The sequence below is a fragment of the Lactuca serriola genome, chromosome 5 (assembly GCF_051521515.1).
Source record: "Lactuca serriola cultivar US96UC23 chromosome 5, Lser_US96UC23_V15, whole genome shotgun sequence".
Lineage (NCBI taxonomy): Eukaryota > Viridiplantae > Streptophyta > Magnoliopsida > Asterales > Asteraceae > Lactuca > Lactuca serriola.
In genome coordinates, this window is record NC_136412.1 from 317,888,186 (window position 1) to 317,915,839 (window position 27,654).

The window sequence follows — 27,654 nt, forward strand, 5'->3', positions numbered from 1 at the left end:
AAGACCTGCACAAAACACATTTTCAAAACACACAAACAAAAAGGTCAAATCTCACAATCCTCTGACTTGACAAAAGCATAGTTTCTCTTCAAAACCTCAGACTAAGTCAAATGTCAGGGAAAATGAAAAAAAGTTCACGTGTCAATGTCAATATCAAAAAATTCTCTCTCATGACAAATCCCATCGTTCCCGAAAAACTCGTAAATATCCACAATCTCACAAAACTCCAAAGAACTTCAAACACCCAAGACTAGGCTTGAAAGTTGACTTAAAACATGTCCCTGCCACCTCGCATCATGCATCAATTAATACATCATATGTGACTCTGGGCTCCAAACTCGCTTGGGTGCCCAAATTAACCACTTAATTTCTGTAGGCTTTATGCAAGGAGGATCAAGAAGAAGAATGGTTGATCGACAGTGCCTGCTCCTTGCACATGACCGGAAGGTTAGAATACCTTCGGGATTTTAGGCCTATATGCAATGGTGGAAATGTCACATTCGGCAACAAAGCGAATGGCATGATACGAGGTTATGGTGTACTCACTACGGGGAATTTCTCAATCCAGAAGGTCGCCTATGTAGAAAGCCTTAAACACAATCTCATCAGTGTTGGTCAACTATGTAAGGCAGGCCATCGAGTGGAGTTTGATGATAAATTATGTTACATAATGACAAGTGATAGAAGCACTTGCTTAATCAAGTCACGATCCGAAGGCACCATGTATCCTCTGGATGTCTCTCTCATCATTGTTAAACCGCAGTTGTGCTTTCTCTCTAAAGACATATCCGAAGTTAGCTGGTTATGGCACCGCAAGCTCGCTCATCTCAACTTCAAATACATCAACACCTTAGTCACTAAAGAATTGGTCAGAGGCATACCCATTCTCAAGTTCAGCAATGACACTCTATGTCCTGCTTGTGAATGTGGTAAGTAGTCAAAAGCAAGTCACCCTATGGTGATTGACTCCTCCATATCCGAACCACTCGAACTGCTCCAGATTGATCTCTGCGGTCCATCAACCGTAGCCAGTCTTCATCATAAAAAATATATATCGGTTATAGTTGATGACTTCACTCGCTTCACTTGGGTATTCTTCCTTAGACTCAAATTAGAAACACCGCAGATTCTAATAAACTTCATCAAAGAAATAGAACTTCAGATCAAGCTTCACGTAAGACGCATCCGCAGTGACAATGGTACTGAATTCACCAATCATCCACTCAACAACTTCTTGGTGTCAAAAGGTAGTTCACATAACTTTTCAGCTCCGTATACACCTCAACAAAATGGTGTTGTTGAGCGAAGGATCCACACCCTTGTTGAAGCAGCTAGATCCATGCTTAACTTCGCCTATCTTCCTCTTTACTTTTGGGCTGACGCTATAGCCACTACATGTTTTGTTCAGAACCAAAGAATTATGTGCAAACGCATCAACAAGACACCATATGAGGGCCTCAACAACCAAAAGCCAAATGTTTGTTTCTTTCACATCTTTGGGTGTAGATTTTTTGTGATCAACAACCGAGATCAACTTAACTAATTTGCACCGAAGTCTGATGAAGGTATCTTTCTTGGTTACTCCACAAATAAGGTTGCGTATCGGGTTCTCATCAGACGTACAAGGTTAATCATTGAAAGTTTTGACGTGAAGTTCGATGACTCTTACATCCGCAACACCCCCCCCCCCATCTAAGGAAACCACTACCATTATGGAGAGCGAAATTCCTATTTCTTCAGGACCTCTAAATCTAGTTGAAGTAAACTATGATCATCTCTTCGACCCTGTTGAAACGAAAAAACTATCCAAAGTTCTGGTATCACCAACTGCTCAACAACAACACGCTGATGTTTCTGGTCCATCTCTATCCAAAGCAGCTTCTCTCAATACTTTCACCTATCCTGTTGAGGGGGAAAGCTCTACTCTGGTTCATACTACAACTATCGAGGTTCCAGTACTTGATGATGCTCAAGCTCCCACTCTCAGAAAATCAATTTCATTAAATGTATCTTCGGATTCAGATGAACATCCTTCAGCAGTCCAGGGGGAACCTTCTCAGGTTCCAGATGAGTACCCTTCAGCAATCCAGGGGGACCTCTCTAAACTAAAGAAAATGCCTCTCTCGCTTCAACAAGTCATGATGATTCAGCAGGCTGCTCACAAATCTAGGGGGAACTTCCTTCCCCATCCGAAGCAACCTCTGATATTGAAAACATTCCTTCAACCGCAGCTGCTGATCATCTGATGCCTCGTCTACATGTATGGACAAAGGATCACCCACCAGGCTAAATTATTGGCAATCCATCCACAGGTATCCAAACTCGATCTGCCAAAGATTTATTTGATCATTGTCACTATGCAACATTTATGTCCGCAGTCGAGCCTCGATCTATCAATGAAGCTTTATTGGAACCAGATTGGATTTCTGCAATGCAAGAAGAATTGGAAGAATTTGAAAGAAACAAAGTGTGGCAACTTGTTCCCATCCCACAAGGCCATACTATTGTTGGTACAAGATGGGTATTCAAGAACAAGCTAGATGAATCTGGTGTGGTTATCAAAAATAAGGCAAGACTAGTTGCTAAAGGCTATAGTCAACTGGAAGGTATTGACTACAATGAAACATACGCTCCGGTGGCTAGAATGGAAGCAATCCGAATCTTCTTAGCATATGCTTCTCATAAAAACATCAAAGTACATCAAATGGACGTTAAGAGCGCTTTTCTCAATGGGGAATTGAAAGAAGAGGTTTATCTTCAACAACCTCCCGGCTTTGAAAGTATCGAGTTCCCTGATCACTGCTACAAGCTTCAGAAAGCAGTCTACGGTCTGAAGCAAGCCCCTAGAGCTTGGTATGAGACTCTTTTTGAATTCTTAGTCTCTTCAAACTACAAAAGAGGAGTGATTGATCTCACACTATTTAGAAAAGAAAACGGGTCTCACCTTATGCTTGTACAAATATATGTGGATGATATCATCTTCGGATCGTTTGATCAAGGAATGGTTGATGAATTTGCTAAGCTCATGACAAACAAAATTCAAATGAGCATGAATAGAGAGATTAAATTCTTTCTAGGCCTTCAAGTCAATCAAATTCAGCAAGAGATATTCATTCATCAGGAGAAATACACCACTGAACTTCTGAAGAAATACTCAATGGACAACTGTTCTTCGGCTAAGGTTCCTATGGCCTTCGGATATAAGATCTCTGATGATCCCTCTGGCGAATCTGTGGATCACAAGACTTATAAAGGTATCATTGGCTCTTTAATGTATCTCACCGCAAGCTGACCGAACATTGTCTTTGCAACTGGTGTGTGTGCAAGGTATCAGGCTGACACAAAAGTGTCTCACATGACCGCAGCCAAACAAATTCTTCGGTACCTAGAAGGAAGCAAATCTCTTGGTCTATGGTACCCCGCAGGCAATGACTTCAGTCTTCAAGCATTTAATGGTGCGGATCATGTCGGATGCAAACTTGATCGAAAAAGTACATCTGGTGGATGTCAATTTTTAGGAGGTAGACTTGTCAGCTGGTCCTCAAGAAAATAAAGTTGTGTTTCATTATCTACCGCAGAAGCAGAATACGTGGCCGCAGCCAGCTGTTGTTCCCAAGTCCTTTGGATGAAGACGCAACTGTTAGACTACGGATAAACAATGCTGCGGATGCCAATTTATTGTGACTCTAAAAGTGCCATAGCAATTTCTCATAATCGTATTCAGCAATCCAAGACTAAACATATTGAACTACGGTATCGCTTCAGCCATAGCAATTTCTCATGAATGGTAATATTGAACTCATCTGTGTTCCTACTCATGAAGAGATTGCTGATGTTTTTACAAAAGCACTTGACTCTACAAAACTCAATGTGTTCCTACAAATGTTGGGAATGATGAATCCGGACCCTAAATTCTTCTTGAATTGACAGGCACCACAGACCTTCCTGGTCTCCATTGCGGTTCTAACTGAAAGTTATTGATAACAGATGGTTTTGGAACATTCCCTATACTGCAGTCAATGTACCGCAACCATATATTATATCTATCTTTCATGGGTCCTTCTTGTTTGTGATTAGTAACTTTTGTACAAGTGCTCTTCTCAGTTTCTTTCACTGCAGTCATCTGCAATATCAAAGAAATCATCCGCAATGATATATTCATCCGCAGTCACATTAATTACCTTCCAGACAGTTCATTCTTTTTGAAAAATAACAAAAACATAGTGTGCTATTTAATGATCCTTCATTAAATAAAACATTAAATAAAAACATTCCTTTGAGAAACTGTCACATTCTTCTCTCCCAAAACCTTGTGTTAGACCTATTTTAGGTATGATGACAAAATAAAAGATTTTCCGAATCAAATCCTCTAAAATGTCTCTTCCTATTACCCAAACCATCCCATCCGTTACAACTTCTACTTTATCCAACGGATTTTTCTCACCCTCTCCACACGTTCTCAAGACGTGATCTGACATTTCATTAAATGCAACATTGTTTTTGTTAATCCCAATTTTAATCTTTATCCCTTTTTGTCAACATGTGGTTAAGATTAAAGATACCTTTTCACAGATAAACCATTTTCTTTTTACCCAATTTCACCTAGGTCAAAACCTTAACGTTTCCCGCTCCAATAAACCTCTATAAAACGCTTTCTCTCTCCACAAAGAGCTCTTTACGCTCTAAAAACCCTCAATCTTTCTTTGAATTCTTTAAGCTCTTTCAAAATCAACAATGGTGAAATCCGGTGCCTCAAAGAAACAATCGAAAGCTTCTGGATCAGCAAACCCAACTGGTTCAGACTCTCCCACGATTGCATCGAGCAATTTCAGAGTTGTGTTCGATGATCAACCCACTTACAATGCACCAACCAAACTGATGATCAAGTTCTTAAAAAATCATCCCCTTTTTGGACCTTTTGATGCATTTACTGACATCGTTCCTCTATCCACTCTCTACAAGTGTGCCTTTTATGCATATCGACTAGTCGATAATCCTCAAGAAGTTCATCTCAACCTAGTTAATGATGCTTTGGTTATCTTAACCAAAGAAAAGTTCCTTTCTGCAATCAATCTACTGATTCATCCATCCGTGAAGTTCTTTTCTCCATCAATGGCGGATGTCACCACTACACTTTACCAAATGGGTTATCAGAAGAAGATAAAGGGTATTGGTGAATTCAAAAAGAATCAGTTGCCTGCGGTATGGCAGTTTGTCTTTCATTTTATCATTCGTAGTCCGTCGGGCAGAACCGGAGGCATGGACAATATGGGACTAAAGCTCCTAGAACTGGTTTGGAGCATCTTCAAAGGTCATGATGTGAACTACATACAGATTTTATGGGACGGTTTTCTCCAGTACATTCCAAAGGAGAGTCTGAGGCAAAATCCATCCGAGCTTACTTTTGCTTGATTTTGGTCCTTGTGCATATCAGATCTGCATGCAGATGCCAAGATAGACATGGGTGACGACATCAATTTTTTCGTCACCAAAGACTTGAAAAGGTATAATCCTTCCTCTGATCAAACTATTTTTGGTCCCATCCATAGACTCCCTGCCCACATCCTTAGTACTCTTGGTCTAGAGACTGCTGATGTCTCAGACCACGTTGAGGCTACGGAAGGTATTGACCCATACCTTGCTACCCCGTCTCTTCCATCCACAGCCTTACACCCTGAAGGTACCGTAGTCCCTTCTTCTACAACTCTTTTTAACGTCTCTCAGAGACGTAAACATAAAGTTTCATCTCTTCATGGTCCCCGTACCACAAAGAAAGCCAGTACTCCCAAGAAGGATGCCACCAAACCATCAAAGAAGACAAAGTCACCACCAATTATCATAACTGCTGAACCAAGTCACCATGACTCCAGTAGTGACTCTGAAGAAGACAACTAACCTATCTCTATCCTTAAGAAAATGAGAGCTAATACCACTAGCCAAATGCATGACCGGACTGATACCCCAGCCTCTCCACAGGCTCCGGTAGTCCTTGGGATGCTTGCACATCCATTTGTTAACACCATCCTTTTCCTTTCAGAATCAGAAAGTGAGTCTGAATCACAACAGAGAAGAGACTCCCCTCCAGTACATTCCCAAAGGGATATTATTGGTTCTCGCCCTAAAGTCTCGAGGGCTTCCCGACTGCATATGTTTTCATCCGAGGAGTTGAACTCCATCATCTTGAACGTCACCCATACACTCAAAACACAGTCCCATCTGCAAGGCACCTCTTCAGCCTTTGCCAGAACTGAGCCGAGGCCAGACTTGACAACGGGTCAAGGAGACCAAGGAAGCTCAGGAAATCCTACTTTGCTTACATTACATTCAGGTGGTTTAGGCACGGTGAGCACAAATGTGCAAGGATCCGTGAACCCAAGGGACACCTTGGTGCGTTTTTCAGGAATTGACGGAGAAGACTCAAATGATTCTTGGAGCAGATATCAACCCTCTAAAGAGGATGAAGCCAAGAAGTATGCCGCTTTTCGTAGGGCATTTCAAGCTCGCAAGGATCAGCAGATCAAGCAACAGCAGTTAAAGAACAAGAGATTCAAGTTGTGGCAAAGTATTGGGCAGATGCCATCAACAATGCCAATACCGTAGCCAATATTCTGAAGATTCAAGAATGGATGTCCGCAATGGCAGCCAACGTTCAACAACCTCAACAATCAGCTGTTGATCAAAATGTTCATCAAGCTCCTCCTTCTTCAATTGTTGCAGGTTCTCAGGATGAAGAACCTGAAATCGAAGTGAGCTCTGCTCCAATCTTTGGCTTCGATGATGATGACACACAAGAGGTGAACAAACCCTCTCCTTCAGATGACGACTTGATGATGTTCGATGAAGACGAAGAATCCAGTGGATTTCATCACTCCACAACTAAGCCAAAAGAAAAGAAGAAGAAGAAGAAGCACGTTGTCACGAGAAAAGAGTTTTTAAGTCTTCAAGCTAAAGTCGATCAAATTTTGGCTGCGGTCAAGCCGAATCAACCACAACCAAAGGACAGCCCGGGACCGCAGTCCCTGATGGAAAGAATCGAAAGACTTGAAACACGAGAGAGATTGGCTGCAGAGCGCATCTCTTTAAAAGTTGAAATGGGGATCATATCACTTGACAACAATCGTCAAGATGATCATAAGGAGTTCATGGATACTGCTGAACGCCTCATCTCTGAGGTTACTGCCATCAAAACTGATCTTCAAACAGCGATTGCGGATCAAGTTTCCAACTCTGAGAAGTTGATTGTTGAAACTCATATTGCTTATGAGTCAGCAATCTCCGTTCTCCAAACAACTATCTCCGGAATGCAACAATCACTCTCCACCGACTTCCATGGTCCGGAGATCCTTCAACTCACAAAGGAGATTCACCAACTACTCTTCAATCCCTCCATCCCCAATAACCAACAACTGGCTGAAGAGCTCAAAGCTCAATTTCAGACCGTATTTGACAAGGTTGATGGCCTTCGTCAATGGCTTGAGGAGACTCCGGGTCTAAACTCCTCAAGAGGGGGAAGTGAAGAAGTCCATCACTCAAACCAATCCCTTTCACATCATCAAACTCCCCCAATCTCCACTAAAAACATTCCCACACCACAACCATCACCGCAACCATCTCATCACAACTCCCCTCTCCATAATACTTCTGACAAACCAGAAACTCCCCCGCACTTCAAAAATCTGGAAGAGTATATGTCCTCTCCAAGCTCTAACGGTTCCCCTGCTACTGCTCAGAGAAAAAGAGGCTGGAAGGCAGCCAAGCTGGCTGAAGAAGTATGGAAGCTCTACGGATTCGACACAGTTATGGATGAATCCTTGATAAATTCTTGGATCAATCCTCACAGAAGACTTCTTGATGATGATTATGTCCCTCATCTCACATATGCGGAACCCCCCTCAGATGGATACTTGGATGTCCCTATCTCACCGAATGCCAGATACTTCACTGTATTTGAGCAGTTTGACCACAGCCTTCCCGATGACAAAAGACTACTTATGGAGTTCGAGAGACTTAGCCAATTCTATGCTAAGCATGCCTCTCCAATTGAACACATATGGTCCAATGATAAACCATCCACAGTGAAGAACTACAAGATCAGAAATTTCATGAAGGTTGAGTTCATCTAGTACACTCTGACCAGGAGGGAGCATGATTACATCCGCACCCACGCTGATTTTCCGAGTATGAACCCGGAAGAAGTGTTTCTCATCGCCAAGGTTTTTCAGCACAAGTCTGAAAAGCATCCGAAGATGAAGATCGCTCTTGAAAGGGAAAGTACGTTTCTTAAGGAAACATTCTGTGACTTCGCAAAAATAGATGCAGACATTCATTCCATCATCTTCAAGATTCCTGACCTGCCACCGCTTGACCCCGCACCCATGCCTACTGAACACGATGAAGAAAGGTCCTTATGCGCAACCAACTATCCTGAGCTAGGATTCATTTTCAAAAGGAAGATTGACAACGTCAAATATTTTATTCCTATGACTGCCATGCATCGCCTCACCAGAAAACAACTTGAAATCTGCTGCAACGCAGTTGAAAAATCCAAGCATAAAACCGCAGAGGTCAAGTTTGAAATACTAAGAAGAATCAACTGGTTAGAGAACGTCATGAAGTTTTGGTGGATACTGATCAAGTTCCTTAAACTTGATAGCTGATTCAAGTTAAAGATGTCACTTAGGGGGGAAATTGTTGAGTCAAAAAGAAAATTGACCCTCTTGAACTTTTGCTACCGCAGCGCCCAAGCCACCGCAGTCGAGAAACTTCTTCATCAACTATTATCCAAAGTCTTCTGCACCGCAGTCTATTCTTTTTACTTAGTTAATTTTTTCCTTTCTGTAATACACTCTAATATCCAGTATGCCTTGCATGTCTACTCTTAGGGTTGTAAACTCCTCTATAAATAGAGATCTTTTCTAATGTATTCAATATGAATGTATGTGTGAATCTCTTACAAAATTCTAATACACATCTTCATATTCTCATTCTATCTTACTTATCTAATCTTCTTACTTTCATCATCTCTCTTCGTAGAGCAAGTCACTTGTGACTTAATCACTAAGCAAGATCTCACTTACTAACTTGGTTTGAATGCATTCATTGTTATGAATCTGCTTTTGTGTATACTTGATATAACAATTGTTGTCATTTACATTTCTTTATTTTCCGCATCTAACTCACTAACTTCTAACTTTTATTATTATTGTTGAGCTAACAGATCTTTCGAGATTAACTATTCCGCTATATACTTGTTCTAAATTTTGTTCAAGTGTGTCTCAAAGTTTTTCTCTCAACAGAAGAGTAAGGTAGCTCATAAATGAATGAGAGAATAGCCTAATTAGGAAGGAATTCTCAGAATGAGACAACCATTAAGGCTTCGAAGCTCATAGCATTATCGAGGCTTGGGTCAACATGCTGCAGCATGCTTCTAGGGACATCTTAACTAGTACATAGTTTTCGAAAATATACCTTCCCTCAAAGCAGCAAGCATGTACCAAGAAGACTCTTCATTTGTCGTGATGTTAAGTAAAATCTTCGCTACATCTACACAACAAATGGAAAAACATACAAGAAAAGGAAAATATTTTTTGGATTTTTATTTTATAAAATGAAAATAACAAAAATAAGAAATCTTTTTGATATTTTTGAATTTTAAAAAAAATAAAAAACACAAATATTTTTGGTGTTTTTGACTTTTCGGCATAAAAGAAAAAAAAATAGTACCAAACTAAGGAAAATTTATGATTAAGGGGATTGAACATGATGTCGAAATCAAAGCATGTCGAAGTGTTGAACGTGAACAATAACCTCTTAACGACGAACTGTATCCTCTGAATGAACACTTAACACCTCTGAATCGACACCTTTGTAACATTTTCCCTTGTCATTCTTTCGAAATAAATCCAAGAACAAAATTAGCTTCTATCAATCCCAGTCCATTTAGTATTCTTACAAATGACTTTTCATCCAATGGCTTTGTAAAAATATCAGCAAGCTGATCAATTGTTTTTGAAAAGTGGACTTCAATATTTCCATCTTCCACATGATCCTTAATGAAATGATAACGAAGTGTAATATGCTTTGTTTTCGAATGTTGCACTGGATTGTGACAAATGCGTATAGCACTTTGTGAATCACAATACAATGGAGTCTTTTTCATGTTTATTGCATAATCACGTAATTGGCTTTGCATCCAAATTATTTGTGAAGTGCAAGCTGCAACAGCAACATATTTTGCCTCTACTGTGGAAATCGAAACACATGTTTGTTTCTTCGATTACCAACTTACAAGCTTCCCATCTAAGAGTTGACATCCGCCACTTGTACTTTTCTGATCAAGACTACAACCACCCAAATTAGCATCAGAAAATGCTTGTATGAAAAAGCCAGTTTTCAAAGGATACCATAATCCTAACGAAATTGTTCCTTTGAGATATCGAAAAATATTCTTCACTGCTGTTAAGTGTGGTTCTTTGGGATTCGATTGATATATGGCACAATTACAAACAGAAAACATAATATCAGGTCGACTTGTTGTAACGTAAAGTAATGAGCCTATCATGCTTCTGTACAAAGTAAGATCAACAACAGGTTTATCTAACGAAGTAGTGAGCCTTGTTCCAACCGCCATTGGTACTTGTAACTTTTTGCTATTTGTCATCCCGAATTTTTCAAGCAGATTCTTTGTGTACTTTTCTTGATAGATAAAAGTTCTTTCTCTGCTTTGACGAATATTCAATCCCAGAAAGTTGTTTATTTGTCCCATCATGCTCATCTCAAATTGACTTTTCATCAAATTTTCAAATTCACTAGACAAAGCATGGTCAGTAGAGCCAAAAATAATATCATTGATATAAATTTGAACAAGCATAAGATGATTCCCAACTTTCTTTCGAAATAAAATGGGATCAACTGACCCTTGTTTAAATTCCATGTGTTTTAAGAAATTGGTAAGTGTTGCATACCAGGCTCTTTGTGCTTGTTTTAACCCATAAACAACTTTATCTAACACATAACAATGATCAGGATATTGAGAATTGATAAAACCTGGTGTTTGTTCAACATAAACCGTTTCTTCGAGAACTCCATTAAGAAATGCGCACTTCACATCCATTTGATAAACATCAAAATCCTTGTGTGCTGCATAGGCTAAAAAGATTCGAACAGCCTCGAGTCTTGCGACAGCGGCAAATGTTTCCTCATAGTCGATACCTTCTTGTTGCGAATAACCTTTAACTACAAGCATAGCCTTATTTCTAATAATATTGCCTTCTTTATCAGTTTTATTTTTGAAAATCCATTTTAATCCAATCAAAGATACATCATCTAGTTTTGGAACTAAACGCCAAACTTTATTTCTTTCAAACTCAACCAAATCAGATTGCATAGAAACAATCCAATCATGATCTTCCATAGAAATCTTCATTATTTTAGGTTCAATCTTCGAAATAAAGACATTGAACATGCAAAATTCTTGATGAGTATTGAGTACCTCATTTTTAGCATGAAGTTGAGCTCTTGTAAGAACTCCATCTTGAGGATCACCAAGAACTTGTTCCTTTGGATGATTTCTTGTCCATTTTTCCAATGGTGGATACGCTGGATCAAAATCCAATGGCGCATCTTCGAACATTTCATCATTCTCTGAACCTGCAACAGAAATATTATCTTTTAAATCATGAAAAGTTTCATTTTGATTATTATTTGACATATTAGGCTCCCCCTAGACAATTTCAATTTCAGGTTGCTCCTCCTTAACATTGTCATTCATTCTCCGATTCTCCCACTCGAAAGAATGCTCCCCATCAACATGAGAATTCGAATGCAAGTGCTCCCCCTCCACTTGATCATTTGGCATACTTTCACTATTTCCAGGAGAATGAGATGTCGAGTTTAAATCAACAGCATCCTGAGTAAGTGTCGAAAAGTCAGAATGCTTTGATGATTCAGGAAGTTAATTATCCTCAGCATTGACTTCAACATTAGAAACCCTATCCGGAACACCAAAAATTAAATCCTGATCAAAATCAGACGAACTAATACTATCAGATTCATCTTTTGATTCATTAATAATTGGTTTGTGTTCAAAAGACTTTTCAACATGTTTGATATAACAATCATCGAAAGTTAGATTGAATGTTTCTTCAATTTTCTGAGTTCGTTTATTCAATACTCGATATGTAACCGAATTATGAGAATAACCCAAGAAAATTCCTTCGTCAGCTTTGGACTGAAATTTTGAAAGATTATCCTTGAGATTCATGATAAAACACCTGCAACCAAGAACATGAAAGAATTTCACATTAGGTTTTTGATTATTGATAATTTCATAAGGAGTAATGTTGAATCTTCGATGAATAAACGATCTATTCTGTGTAAAACATGCAGTAGAGATTGCTTCAGCCCAAAGATATTGAGGAAGGTTCGCATATGTAAGCATTGCTCTTGCTGCTTCACAAAGAGAACGATTTCTCCTTTCAACAACACCATTCTGTTGAGGTGTGTAGGGTTAAGAAAAATTATAAGAAATCCCCTTGTCTGTTAAGAATGAATCAAGAACGTTGTTCTTAAATTCAGATCCGTTATCACTTTTAATCTTTCGAACCTTCTTCTTCAAACTTGTTTCAATATTTTTGATGAAATTGACCAATGTTTGAGGCACTTTAGATTTTAACCTGAGAAAATAAACCCAAGTAAATCGAGAAAAATCATCAACAATAAACAAAATGTACCGTTTCTTATTGAGAGTTTCAACAGTCGATGGTCCGCAAAGATCAATATCAAGAAGTTTCAATTGGTCAACAATTTTCGAATCGATGACAATTGGATGTCCTTGACGATGTTGTTTCCCTTGTTCGCAAGCTGCACACAAAGTATCATTATCAAATTTTAAGATAGGTAAGCCTCGGACAAGATCATTTATCACCAGTTTATTAAGATTTCGAAAGTTCAAATGTGAAAGACGACGATGCTAGAGCCAGCTAATATCAGATGAAGCTTTCGATAGTAAGCACACTGAAGGAATTCCAATTATGGGTTTGATGTCGAGATTGAACATATCTCCATATCATTTGGATTTGAGTAAAACTCTATTTGTGTTGACATTCGAAATTATACTTCCTTCCTCATTAAACACCACTTGATTGCCGGTGCCCACAACAAGTTGCGAAACACTCATCAAGTTATGTTGAAGACCTTCGACATAAGCGACACGAAGCGTCACATAAAACCTGCAATCAGTGAAAGAATTTAGGTACCCAAGGCTATTCGGGTCCTTGATTATTAGTTTGAAACATATTATGAAATGAAGATCCTAAAAACCAGTTACGAACTTTAGATTTGACACTATCAATTAAGTCCACATCATTTGGTAAAGGCTCAGAAATATAACATTTCAAAAGTTGAGGACTTTCACTAACTTTCACCTTTTTCTTCTCAGATTGTGTATTTGTTGCCTTTTCTTTCGAAATGGGGCGCCATGCCTTGTCTGATGATATCGAATCTTTGGATGAAAAACTTTCATTCGATGATTCATTCAAATACTTCTCATAGGCATCTTTTATTTGTTCTGAAGAGAATTTTCCGGATTGATAATAATTCCCTTTACTTTCAAGCCAATGATCAATCTTTTTCACATTTAATCGACTCTTGATATACGAAACTTTGGAACTTTGTGTCACAGGAGGATTAGGAAAATTTGGTTTTTAAGGTATGAATTTAACATTTCATTTTAAATGAAATTGATCATATTTTTTAATTTCAACCTTTGACTCAAAATGTTGTAATGTAAGACTTCGATGTTGAAAAGATGGTGGGTTAATCTGTGATTGAAATGATTTTGAAAAACCATCATTGGAAAACCTTGTTTGATTAGTAGAATGAAACTTCTTAAAAGATTGTGAATTTGAAAACTTCTTTTATTAGATGTTTGACCATGATTTTGTGACAAAAACTTTGTTTCTTGATTTTTGGTTTTCGAAAAATTATTTTGTGAAGTTAATTGAGACAAATGCTTTTTGGATAGAGCAGAATTTTTCTTATTAACAGAACTTGATGTAGACATTGTCTTAACTTTTTCAGACATTATCTTTTTAGTCTTTTTCTTTTGCAAGTCATTTTGTTTCTTTCGAGACTCAACAATTTGCCAAAAGCCTTTCTTTCGTGTCTGCCTCTTTGAAATTCGATTTTCTTTTGAAAAATTGTCAATTTGATCTTTAAATTCTTGTGAATTTATTTTTACATTTTGTGACACAACTTCAAAATTTTTTTGAACTTATTTCGAAATTTTTGATTTTTCTACCCATATTCGTTGAGGTTTTTGTCTTTGAATAGTATATGAATTCTTTGTTAGATTATTTTCGATAGTACTATGATTCGTGAAAAAACCTTCATTTGATGTTTTATTATCTTCTTCTACCAATTTGTAAAATTCAGGTTTGATGTTATCAACATTCCCAGTAGTAACAAACATTTGATTTGGAAATATGACATCATCTATGCATTTGATGTTTGGAAACACACCCATATTTGTTTCGAGCTAATAAGCACCTTTTTCTTTCAACACTTTGTCGAAAATTTCTGTTTCACCATACACCTGATCAACAACAACTCTTGGAATGTCATTTACTTTTGAAACATCATTTGTTGTGGTTGTTTATTTCAAAATTTTCATCCTCATCCTTCTCATCATCACTACTGTCAGTTTGACTATCTCTGACACTTACATGATCGAAATCACAAACTTTCGAAGTTGAGGATTGTTCAGTGTCAGTCTTAACCAACGAATCATTATATTTTTCTTTGCCTTTAGTCAAAGATGTGACATTAATGGCAGACAACTGAGAACAATCGATAGATTCTTCTTCCTATTTTCACTAATTTCGCTAACATTATCATAATTATCTTCGATATCAAAAAAATTAGAGTGAGAGTCAGATTTCGAATTCTCAGTTCTTTTCAAAATCTTTATTTGTTCATTCTTATTTAAGGTTTCATTCACAATGTCAACTAATTCATTAGCATCCAAATATTCATATATTTTCACAATTCCGTAAGCAAACCTATTATCAGGAACACTATAAAACTTAGATATTGTCTTTTAACAATCATAGGACACACAATCAATATTTCTCTTTCAAAAACTAAGAATGGTAATAACTTCCTATGTTGTTATTTGCTTATGTCAGAAGAGTGATGTAAAGCAGTCAAATTTTCATATAATCTCTTGGCTGAATTACAATAAATGTTTCGTTGTTCTAACATCATTATTCAAATTGTCCCTATCAACCATGAGTATCTCTTGGCTGAATTACAATAAATGTTTCGTTGTTCTAACATCCAACTGCTTCTGTGTCTCTGGTAATTGTGTACTAGATTTCTTAGCCTCATTGCTAGCAGAGATAACCAAATTATCAAAATAAGCAATAGTATCATCAAAAGCAGTTAATTATGAATCGTAAGCATTCAAAGGAATATTAAAATATCGAAGTATAGAACGTACCTTCGTGGTCATTGGTGATTTGTCTCCACTTTTCGTCATAAAAAAACGACCAGTTACGTTCTCTTCATCTTCTTCCTCAAACTTCGCATACATTGCACCATGCGTAGGATTACACATTTCTTCATTGTCTGATCCTAACGACCAGATTTGATATGTCCCATCTTCATCCCCTTCTCCTATTGCCATCAATGACAGACCTTTCGCTTTTGCTCTCACCTCTTCCAGACGTTCGACATAGTAAACTTCGTCTTTGATCTTATTCTTCTTTTCTTCTTTCTTTTGAAGAATACAATCATTTTCCATGTGATTTGGGCCATGACAATAGTGACAGTCGACACCAGAGTCACCTTTGAGCTTCTTTTCGACTTTCGAATCTTTAGATTTTGATTGTTTATTTTCGAAGTTCTTCTCCTCATTCACTTTTCCAGCAAAACTCACTTTTGCCTCACCAGTTCTTACTTTCGAACCAAATGGCTTTTTATAAAATTTATTCACTTTGTTGTTTGAGTAAAAAGCAATGGCTTTGTCATCTGAGTTAACAATCAACCCTTCATCATCAGAACTCTCTTTTTCAGTAGCTTCTTTCTCAGATACTTTCGAGACTAAAGCAAGTGGTCCTCCCAAGCTTATCTTCGATTCTTCAGCCATTTCAATAACTTCTGGCTCATGAGTTTTCAGCAAATTGTAAAGATCATTTAGAGTTGATGTATCGAAGATATGTTGAGTCTTCACCATTAGAATAACATTCTGCCATTCTTTTCGTAGTCCCATAACAAACGTGAGATTAAACTCCATGGGTGACCTAGTTTTTCCATTGCGATTTCATTTGTAGATGAGTTCGTTGAAGCGATCGTAGTAGAAATCAATAGATTCACCTTCCTTTTGTTTGAACTCTTTGAATTCCCCCAAACAATGCTTCACAAAATAGATTTTCGTCTTTTCACTCCCTTGAAACTTCTCCTTGAGATTATTCCATATCTTTTTTGTAGATTTACAACTACGAAAGTAGTTATAAACAACCGGAGAAAGAGCACCATGAAGCTCTCTCATACACCTCTTCTCATTCTTCTTAAGTCTTGTAGTTTGATCAGAGACACTTTGAGTTGAAGCATATGAACAAATATTTTGAACATTCATTGGAGGAAGAACATTTCCAGTAATACAATCCCAAAGCTCTTCATCCAGTCCATTCAGGTAGTCTTCTATATGATCGACCCATTGATCATAATTCTTTGGAATAAGCATAGGAATCTTCGTTGAAGATCCTAGCAGATGAGAAAAAGATGTCATCGTATTCATATTAAATTCTCCATTGATGTATGTGTTGGGTTTTGAGCATTCTAACACTCCTATGGTGTATACCTTGGATCTATGTTTTCTCTATTATACATGCAAATATCAATTTTTCCAAGGTATCATCCTAACTAGCATATTATGGAGTATATACAATATAAAATATAGTTGAATGATATACCTTTTGTTGTAGCTTGATTCCTTGGACCTTAAAGAGCTTAGTGCCCCAAGTGTTGCACCTCAAATGGTCCACACAACACCACCAACAATTGGAATAACTTCAGAGAAGATTATTCACACTTAAAATCGGCTAGCCCTCATGTGTTTATCACTAGTCACTCCTTAGTACCAATTTCATGAGCCATGAGGCTCTTATATAGTGTGCACATTAGGGTTACACCATGTAACTCATGACTTTCCATATTCCTCATGATCCATGGGTCACCACATGGGTTTAGCCCAACATTAAGAACTATGGATCATAAACCCACTTTATAAGAATGAATGATTTACCAAATCAATCCCCATTTATTTAATTAGTCTCTTTTGATCACAAAATTAGTTCCAAACTAATTCTTGATCAATACTAATTAAATAATATGATTTCATATTAATATATTAGAACTTATAATATATTAATAAATCATAAATATCCTCTTCTCACAAAAGTTTATCCAAATTGTTCTGATGTCATGTAACCCAAATGATTACTCTCAGGTCAAGTACATACCAATAATATTTATGGGCTTAGACACCTAATCCACCAGTCTCCCATTTGGATAAGTCTAATAACTATTATTACAAGCATGACTCCAACCCGACTAGCAATTGTAGCTCTTAAAGTCGTTGTCGAACTTTGATCTAGCCAATGACATGTCCATTAGATAAGGGATCATATATTCCTCCATTCTAGATATCATATGGACTGAGACATGGATTATAATCATTCTCTCTGTTCATCTGTTGTTTCTTGATTTCCGATTTATGACGATCAACTAATTGAACAAATCAAATCAGTCCATGCCTGATGTCATCACTAAATCATCGAAGGGCTCACAGGTATCTCTTTTATCCACATGGGGAAAAAGGAACTGATAAACTTCGACCCAAATGCTCGCTTGTACTTACTCATCAAATTACACACAACGATATGTTTTATAACAACCAAGTTACTCGTGCGTTTACATATGTCAATGTGCAACCGACTCGCAACTACAACTCACACGCCTCAGTGTCAATAATATAAGATATTATCCTCTCATGATCACTCATGATAAAATCCATGAAGTGATTCAAATGAGTGTGGGTTGAATCCAATAGTCGAATCTTATTCCAGGAGCACTCATAAACACTGTAGCCACTTTGTCCTAGACAAACTATAGACCCATTCATGACAGTCTTGCCTCAATACCTACTTCCAAAGTATGATCGACTGCGGATCGTTTGAATAACCTAGTTATTCGGGAAAGTCAAAATATGCAAAGTGAAACACAAGAATAATACTAATCCTATATGGCCCCAAAACTTTTGAGCCATATTGATTACTCATCATTCATTGTATAATGTTTCGAATAAACAACTTAATAATTGAATTAGGAGAATAGTTATGCCATGCTCCAAGCATGCCCACTATGTTTGTCTATGGTCCTTACTTTGTGAAATAGATCAATTGAAAAACCATTTCAATGATGCTCATTTCAAAATTCCAAATCCTTATAGCAAGTGTAAGAGTACCATATTCTTATCACTGCTAGAATATCATGCAATGATTCTTTTGTAATGTCTAGGTGCCAAAATTCACAGAGACTTGACCAATGATATTACAAAATATTCCTTTAGAGATTGTTACAAGACAATTCCATGGAAATGAAGTCTCAAATTCAAAGTACATTCATTTGAACATCCTTCTTGCATAAAAGTTTTTAACTTTCTCATCTATTATTCAACTTCCAATATGGAAACATTCCATATTTGCCATATGACAACTTATTATTAATAGACTCATGTCTATTCATAATAATGTCAGTAAGGTCCTTCCATTACTATACTTCCAATTGTCCTTAAGTGACCAATCTTTGGCGAACCTTAGATTGTCCTTAACATTTGTTTAACCACTTTAGTCATATCCGGTTCTATTCCTTTTTCCCTCTTAATGCCCTAGGCATTTCGAAAATTTAGAACACGAGAATATTATAGCATATGCAATCGATCCTTTACCCGAAGCATATGGGATACGATTCATAATGTCTAACATAAAGACATGATAATTAATCATTCTTTTGCTATAATATTTCTATTTTCCACGTTCTCAAAATTTAGATTATGAAGAAGGATGCTATAATCATAACCAGCTTTTTTTTTGAGATTGCAAACCTTTCCATATATAGAATTTCCTTATGTTGAACCATTCCAACATAACATTCGTATATATATATATATATATATATATATATATATATATATATATATATATATATATGACTAAAATTGATTAAAATCTCAAACGAAGCTTTTAGATTTGAAATGAAGTATGAATTCCTCTCCCTTAATTATAGCAAAACAACATTTTCAAAACCTGCATCTCTGCAAATTGAATTTTTGTTCTCTATAATTAACATTGCTAACTTGCAACACTTACCATAATAATTATGTTCCCAATAGCATAATAATTACATCCTTATTAGCATAACACTTATGCTCCCACTAGCTTTGACATGTACTCAGAAATCAGCTGCACTTCTAGAAATCAAGACTTTGTTGACTTTCTTACCAAAGTTTGGATTTCTGATATGAGATGCTTTGATAAGACATTATCTAGGTGTCTCAAACTTATACACATTTCCTTAGATAGCTCACATGTGTGTCTAAACAATTTAAGAACTTACAACAATAAGTCTCAAATGTTCAGCCCTTTTTCCATTTCTCACAATTCGAATTATGAAAAGGGATGTCGTAATCATAATCGAATTTGAAATGCAAAAATCACAATTGCTATCTCACTAAAATTTACTTAGTGAAAGCGTTTTCTCACTATCATTTTCATGAATCGGAGAGAAACCTTATGACACTTAGATTTTATGGTGTATGTGTTCCTATCCATGTGAATTTGTCATAACCATAATCACAAGACAAGGTTAGTGACAAATCCAAACTCATATGGACCGAACTTGTTCAATCATAATTTCTTGCCACCTGGCAGTACAAGGGCCTACCATTGCTTCCAAGTAGTTATGCAACAACTGAGAACTCATAGAAACCTCATGCATAGTCAACTTTAACTGGAATGGGCACAGAAATAAGAACATGTCAACACGATATGTTATAAACCTCAAGTCGTTTGCTAGTGATAAACAATAGGTTTATTCTTGATTAGTTCTTGAAACTTGTCAAGATCTTTAAGACTCCCACTTCCCTCTTGACATATAAGATTCTCTTTTCATGAATCCTTCCTTTACAAATAATATATTCAAGAGTTAGTGCGGATTCTTTTCAATACAAACACTTCACACATTGGCCTTAGTTGGTCTTTGTTTTATCCAAAAACATCACAACTTACCAATTTCAAATGTACAAGAGTAGACAACTTTTACTCTACATTTGATAAGTGTTTTGAACCTTTCTTAAGATTATGTCACTCAAGGTTACAATCTTGGAGTATGACTCTAAGACTTGTTTTGGGAACGAAATATGACTCATCTTCTTGATTTAAACAATTCACGATTCCTCTTCTTAGCCATACAAATTCACTAAGATTTCTTTAGAGGATCAATTGTGATATAGCTTTTCCATAAACATTAAGATGATCATAAAACACGATACTAAAGTACTCTCCCATCCTTTCAGATTGGAGAAACTTTTATCTTTCTTCCTAATTTGATTCTTCTTATTCGTTCAACCATACATTGAAACCTTTCCAATGTTTAGAATTATACTTAAACTTGTAAGCACAACCATATTTACTAAAGTTTAGTAAATCATGACGAATAGTCTTATCGTTCTTTGTGGTGGACCTGACCAACGCACACCTAGTGTACCCGATGCCCTAGTTCTTCACTTGACTCACACATACATGTGAACAAGGAATTAGTCTTAATTTACCAAAGATGAAAATCTTCATTCATCACACAATACAACTTGCATGATCCTAAGTTTCTGACCAATTGAAACTTAGGTGATGAGAATATTTCCTCATTTGGAAAATACTTGACGTTACCACAAACTAAAGAATCAAATTCATATTGCTAACATAGAAACGTACAAACATCAATTTTTCATAAATGTCATTGTAAGGAGATATAATAAAATAAATAGAAAATTTTATTTATTAATAAAATACGAAAAAAAAACTTTTCCTTACAATGCAATTACAAATGAAAACTATGTTATTACATATTTCCTAGCAATCTATCATAACTCCTAAGCAGCAGCTCAAAAATCCAATCTTTGAACTATGCGATTGAAATCCATCTTCGCGATCAGATTCAGCATACTCTTACTTTTAAGCTTCCTTCCCTTTGCTTGATCCCACAAAACATCAAAATGCAACCTTTTCACATTATGTATTAAGAATCAACAATTATGAACTTAATAGAGTTAGACAGTAGACTTACCTGAAGAAGAACTATACAATCTGATTAAATTTCTCAGGTAGTCAGGGCAGCTTCACTTCCAATGTCCCTTTCCTTGGCAGTAGAAACACACAGGCTCACATGGAACAGTCTCAGAATTGGCCTTTCTCTTATGATTAAAACTTTTGACCATGGACAATTCCTTTCCTTTAGGAGAAGGAATCTTTTCTGGGATGTCCATGTCAGCTTGGGATGTTGATCTTCTCGTCAGATTTGCTTGACCATTGCGCCAAATCATTTTTGATTCAGCAGCAATTAGCAAATAGGTAAGATCAATTAGGGTCATGTTGTGATCTGTCACATAGTAGTCTTTAACGAACTCACTATATGACTCAAGAAGTGACTGAAGAACCCAGTTAATAGCCAACATCCTTAGGAAGACGACACCAAACATCCTCAACATATCAATATGCAACTTCATGTCCAAGACATGGGTACATACAGGCCTTCCATCTTTGTGTTTACTATTCAATAGGGATTGAGTGATCCTGAAATTTTCAAGTCTTCGAGCTTGTGGGTCAGGGAGATTAATTAGAGGAGGTGGAGGAAGTGAAGTATGATTTTCACTTCCACGATCCAATCGTGGAACATCATCTTCGGAATGAAAGCTTGTTGTAGACGATTTGGGGAGACCATAGTTGTCTGAGGCAGACATCTACAAGGGAGAAATTCAAGTTAGTTGATTTAGTCCTTAATATAACACCCAAATTAAATATTAAGGCTAGGACCCAACACAATATTTTACAATTTGGAAGAGGGATTATGTAATCCAAACTGCAAAATATTTGAAGGTAGGTAAATGACGATTTACCAATTTCCACCACGAAAAACAAAAAAAAATAGGTTTTAAGTGAATTGAAACTCCTAGATCCTTTGAGATTCATTGAACAATTCAATGGCATGCTTAGATCTCAAGTGTGCCCTTCAAGTTTGTGACTGGGATGTCGAGGATCACAAACAAGGTGTGAATAACCATGCAAATTAGCTTGGTACACCCAACATTACAACCATCTAATCAATGTGTCGGTTAACCATAGACGCTCCATTGATCTATGATTAACATCAAGCTACCCTTTTCCTCACACTGTCAGTCCTGATTAGTGTGTCGGTTAACCACATACGCTCCACTAACGGCTTAACAAGGTGCAAAGTGCAATTTCATGGGTTAGCACCATGTTCACATTTTCCTAAGTAACTAAGATTTGAGAATTTATAAGTGTTTAGTTACTTTATATTTATCATTATACTTTTAATGAAGGGAAAATTAGAGTCATGTAATTAGCCTAACCATATAAACTAATACAAAACATGAAACTTTGACAATTATCTTATAAATTGGATAAGCATGATCATTACCACATCAAAAAGAGGTTTATAAGTTCAAAAACAGCTTAGGGTAATGATCCTAGTCCAATTACAGCCAAAAACATCAAAAATCTGCACCCAGGGGCTCTAACTCGTCGAGTGCAAGAACAAACTTGACGAGTTGGATGAGTTTGTGCATGGACTCCGCAAGTCCATCAGTGGACTCGACAAGTCCACTGTCCAGAACAACAGAAAATTGATTTTTACAGCATTTCCATGCACATAACATCAAGTGTAACTGAAAACAAGACTAGGCTCTAATACCATTGTTGGGTTTTGAGCATTCTAACACTCCTATGGTGTACATACAACCCTATGTACCATGGATCTTTGTTTTCAATATTATACATGCAAATATCAATTTTCCTAGGTATCGTCCTAACTAGCATATTATGGAGTATATACAATATAAAATATAAAATATAGTTGAATGACATACCTTTTGTTGTAGCTTGATTCCTTGGACCTTAAAGAGCTTAGTGCCCCAAGTGTTGCACCTCAAATGGTCCACACAACACCACCAACAATTGGAATAACTTGAGAGAAGATTATTCACACTCAAAATCAGCTAGCCCTCATGTGTTTATCACTAGTCACTCCTTAGTACCAATTTCATGAGCCATAAGGCTTCTTATATAGTGTGCGCATTAGGGTTACACCATGTAACTCGTGACTTTCCATATTCCTCATGATCCATGGGTCACCACATGGGTTTAGCCCAACATGAAGAACTATGGATCATAAGCCCACTTTATAAGAATAAATGATTTACCAAATCAATCCCCATTTATTTAATTAGTCTCTTTTGATCACAAAATTAGTTCCAAACTAATTCTTGATCAATATTAATTAAATACTATGATTTCATATTAATATATTAGAACTTATAATATATTAATAAATCATAAATATCATCTTCTCACAAAAGTCTATCCAAATTGTTCTGATGCCATGTAACTCTAATGGACCATGCTACTCTTGGGTCAAGTACATACCAATAATAGTTATGGGCTTAGACACCTAATCCAACAGTACAATTGAACTTTCAGAAAAACTTTAGAAATTTGAGAATTAATGGATGAACTGATCAGAAAAAGCAAGCAGAACACTCGATTAAACAAACTAGTTGCAGAATCGAATCACAACTGAAGATCAAAGATGATTTTCAGTATCAAAAGTTTGGAAACTTTTGAATTCAAAACAAGACTCAAAATACAATTGATATAAGATGAAAATTAGATCATTGCAGTATGATTCCTGCTGTGATACCAACTGTAGAAGCTATTTAATCGAGTAATGAAACGAGATCATAAAATGAAATCAGTTAAGAACACACAAAGTAAATATAATTTGGTTTCAACTCTATTATGCTTTCAAGATACAAAGATATTCAGACGGAAGAGTTGCAAAAGTTCTATCTATCTTATGTATCCTTCCCTGTTTATAGAAGAAAATAGAAAGCACATAAAAAATACAAAGGGCTAAAATAATACAACTTCGAAATAACTATGCCTTTGTAATAACATTACATCACTATCGAACACAAGATAACCTTCGACACCTTACAACACACTTCGACACTTACACTCAGGTGCTTTAATGATTCATGAGAAGGGTAAAGGGCGATTGTACACACGCACATTCAAAACATGTTTTCCCATAATGTAATTATACTCTAATATATTTGAATAAATAAAAATGAAAATTTTGGGTTGAAAATGCGGACGTTGCAAGTTAGTAATGGAGCCCTGACTTGAGAGAAATGGATAAACACTCTGTGATTCCAGACTCAAACTAAGGATTTGAGTAATTAATAATCTTTTCATAAATAAAATAATATAAATAATGCAGTACGTACAGTCAGCAAGAGCTCAGAAAGGAAGTGATTCCTAAAATATTCATATTTTTATGATTACTGATATGTGAAATGTTAGAAATGCATGCTAGTATGTAGGCTAGGGATCATTTCAGGAATTTGTAGGATCCAAGTGAAGATGACGAATGCAGAACCAAAGAATCAATGCATAATCGATAATACTCGATCTAAAGTTTAAGCACAATTTGTATAGATAAAAGAGAAGTACAATAATATAGAAGCATGTGTTTGCTTAGTACATTACTCTCTCTCTCTCTCTCTAGAACTACACTAGAAATCTATACAATGGGTGCTCTATCAAACCTATACATGAAAACTATATAAGTATATATATATATATATATATATATATATATATATATATATATATATATATATATATATATATATATATAGGGAAGCTCTGCCCAAAAACACATATCACGAAGAGAAAGCCTAAGACTGCATCCAATGAAGAGCTTTGCATCGCAAAATTCTCCCCCTCAAAGCTTGAAATGGATGACCCGGATTCAATTTCCAAAAAGATCTACTTTGCAAACAAGACCTCAACCGTGACAAATGTAGAAGCAATCGACAAATATTCAAGTCTTCAATGATCTTCTAATCTAGGTTCAAGAATTTGAGACAATACAATCCAAAGCAACAAGAACCAAGAGGAAATTAAATGTCCATAAGTATCCAAAAATACATGGCAAATTACCCATCCTTGAGCTCAAAAGCACACCGCAAAAATCTTTAATAAAAGCAAACCCTTCATAAAACTGAACCATTTCATAAAACTAAATTCAAATCACTCCATAATCAACTCCCCCTCAAGGTCACATCGTTCTTCAATCGTAAATGATCATTCACCAAATATGAATATCCAAAAACTAACGATTTCGAATACCCATATCATAATCTCTCCCCCTTTTCTAATCAAAATATGATTATAAAACTCCAAATGGGAATGAGAAAATGCTCAATGTGGATTTGGCAATACAATCATCCCCCTTGATACGAGACAAAAATGAAGCTTCAAAACCAGAAAAGTCGAAAAATATGACAATTTTCATAAACTTGACTTTCCGGACCATTTTAACTTCAAAATGAACAAAATCTATTCATGTTGTTGGAAAACATTTTGTACAAATAATAGTCTTTGAAATCCCAAAAAAAATCTCCAAATTTTGCAAAGATTTTAATGTCTAGGTAAGAGTGGTCATTTTTCCAAAACTGCGGGGACAAAATGAGAAAATATGTTATCTTCTTCCTTAATTCCAAATGCAAAAAGATGTAGTAACGAACGGGCAACAGTAGTAATAGAGAATTAAATCAGCCATATGTGAATCTCAGCTTCCAATATGCGAAAATTGACTTTCGCACACGAAAATTGGTTTTCGTTATCAGCCTTTGTCCATCAAACCACTATTTTTTTGGGAAGCATAATATAGTTCAATACATATCGATGGATGGCAAACGGGCAACAAGCTACGCCGCTAGCCCTTTCTGGATGACAAAACTAATCCTTTTAAAAACAACATTTGTGGATCTAGGAGATATGACATTAGAGTGCATGCCCCGTTGGACTCTGTTGAGGAGCTCCACCGCCTCTGGTGTGAGAAAACCAAATGTGTCAAATGCAAACGGTACAAACACATGTTGATTTTCTTTACATGCATTCTCGTGCATTGCTCCTTTGCACGCAACGGCGTTCAAAGCGGCATGCCCTGCTGTAAAACCCCCGCTCCTCAAACCGACGAGAGGAGAGACCCCAGTAAGATCCACACACGCGTGCTTCCCTCCTACCCATCCAAAGACCAAAATGTCAGCCGGTCTAAGTGTGGATCTTCCATCCTGCGGGTCCGTCAAAAAGTTCAGTGGTGCTTTTTTCTTCGCAGAAATACCAGCACGCCGACAAGAATCAAAGAGAACATCCCTAACCACATCATGTATGTACTTGAAACCAGCAAGCTCTCTACAATGGACCGCATGTTCCTCCAAAGGTATCTAAACATGCCTTGCGGCAAACTGGGCATATCTCGACAATTGGGAATAGAGGAATCATGAGGCGGTAATGAAGGATAGTTCGATACTCCACAGGAGACATATGCTGGTCAAGGCCATCAATAGGGATAGTTAGTAGAAAATCCTTAGCATTAGGTGCCCCGAAGACACTCAAAAACTACTTTCTGTCTAATAGTCATATCGAAGTCGACTTCTATATTTTTGACGATTTTGCTTAAAAAGGCACACGTCAATGCTTTTTGGGATTTAGGGGGGGGGTCCTTATTAGTGACACCACTACAGTTGAATCCCAGAATTATATCGCGAAGAAGAGCCATAGCACATAGGTAATCAGAGTTCATACCACATATGTCACTATCACGTAAGATGTTGTCTTGTAATGCCCAAGATTGGGCCCTCGAGGCTACAAATGCGTAGGAGGAAACCTCGTATGCCGAGTACAAACCCAAACCACTGAAACAAATAGGTAAGGAAGTCAGACGCCATTGAATGTCTACAAAGAAGGGGTCTCCACATACCACCATATCCTCGATAGACCTGCACAATCCTTTGTCAAAGAACAAGGTTGCCTCTTCTAAGTGCATCGGCTGGCAAGTCCTTGAACCAAAGAAAAGTTCCGCATAATCAAAGTCCAGATTTCGACTGAGAAACTTGATTTCGACCATTCACACATAGCCTCAAACTTTCTTATATGACCATGGAATCAACCTTCAACCAAAATAATGACACAAAGGCTTCCCACTTAATACTCAAAAAATTTTATCACATTCACATACCCAATCTTCCTTCTCCTTCGATTATCAAATGAAACGTAGCATCAACATTTTAATTTCAATTAGTCATTCACCAAATTGAATACCCTTCCCAAATAAATTCTTCTCGTGATCATCTTCCTCGTCCATTTACAATTACTTCATTATCAAATGCTTTTCAATAAAAAAACCATTTTTCGATTTCAACCATTCTCAAACCCATAGACCATAATC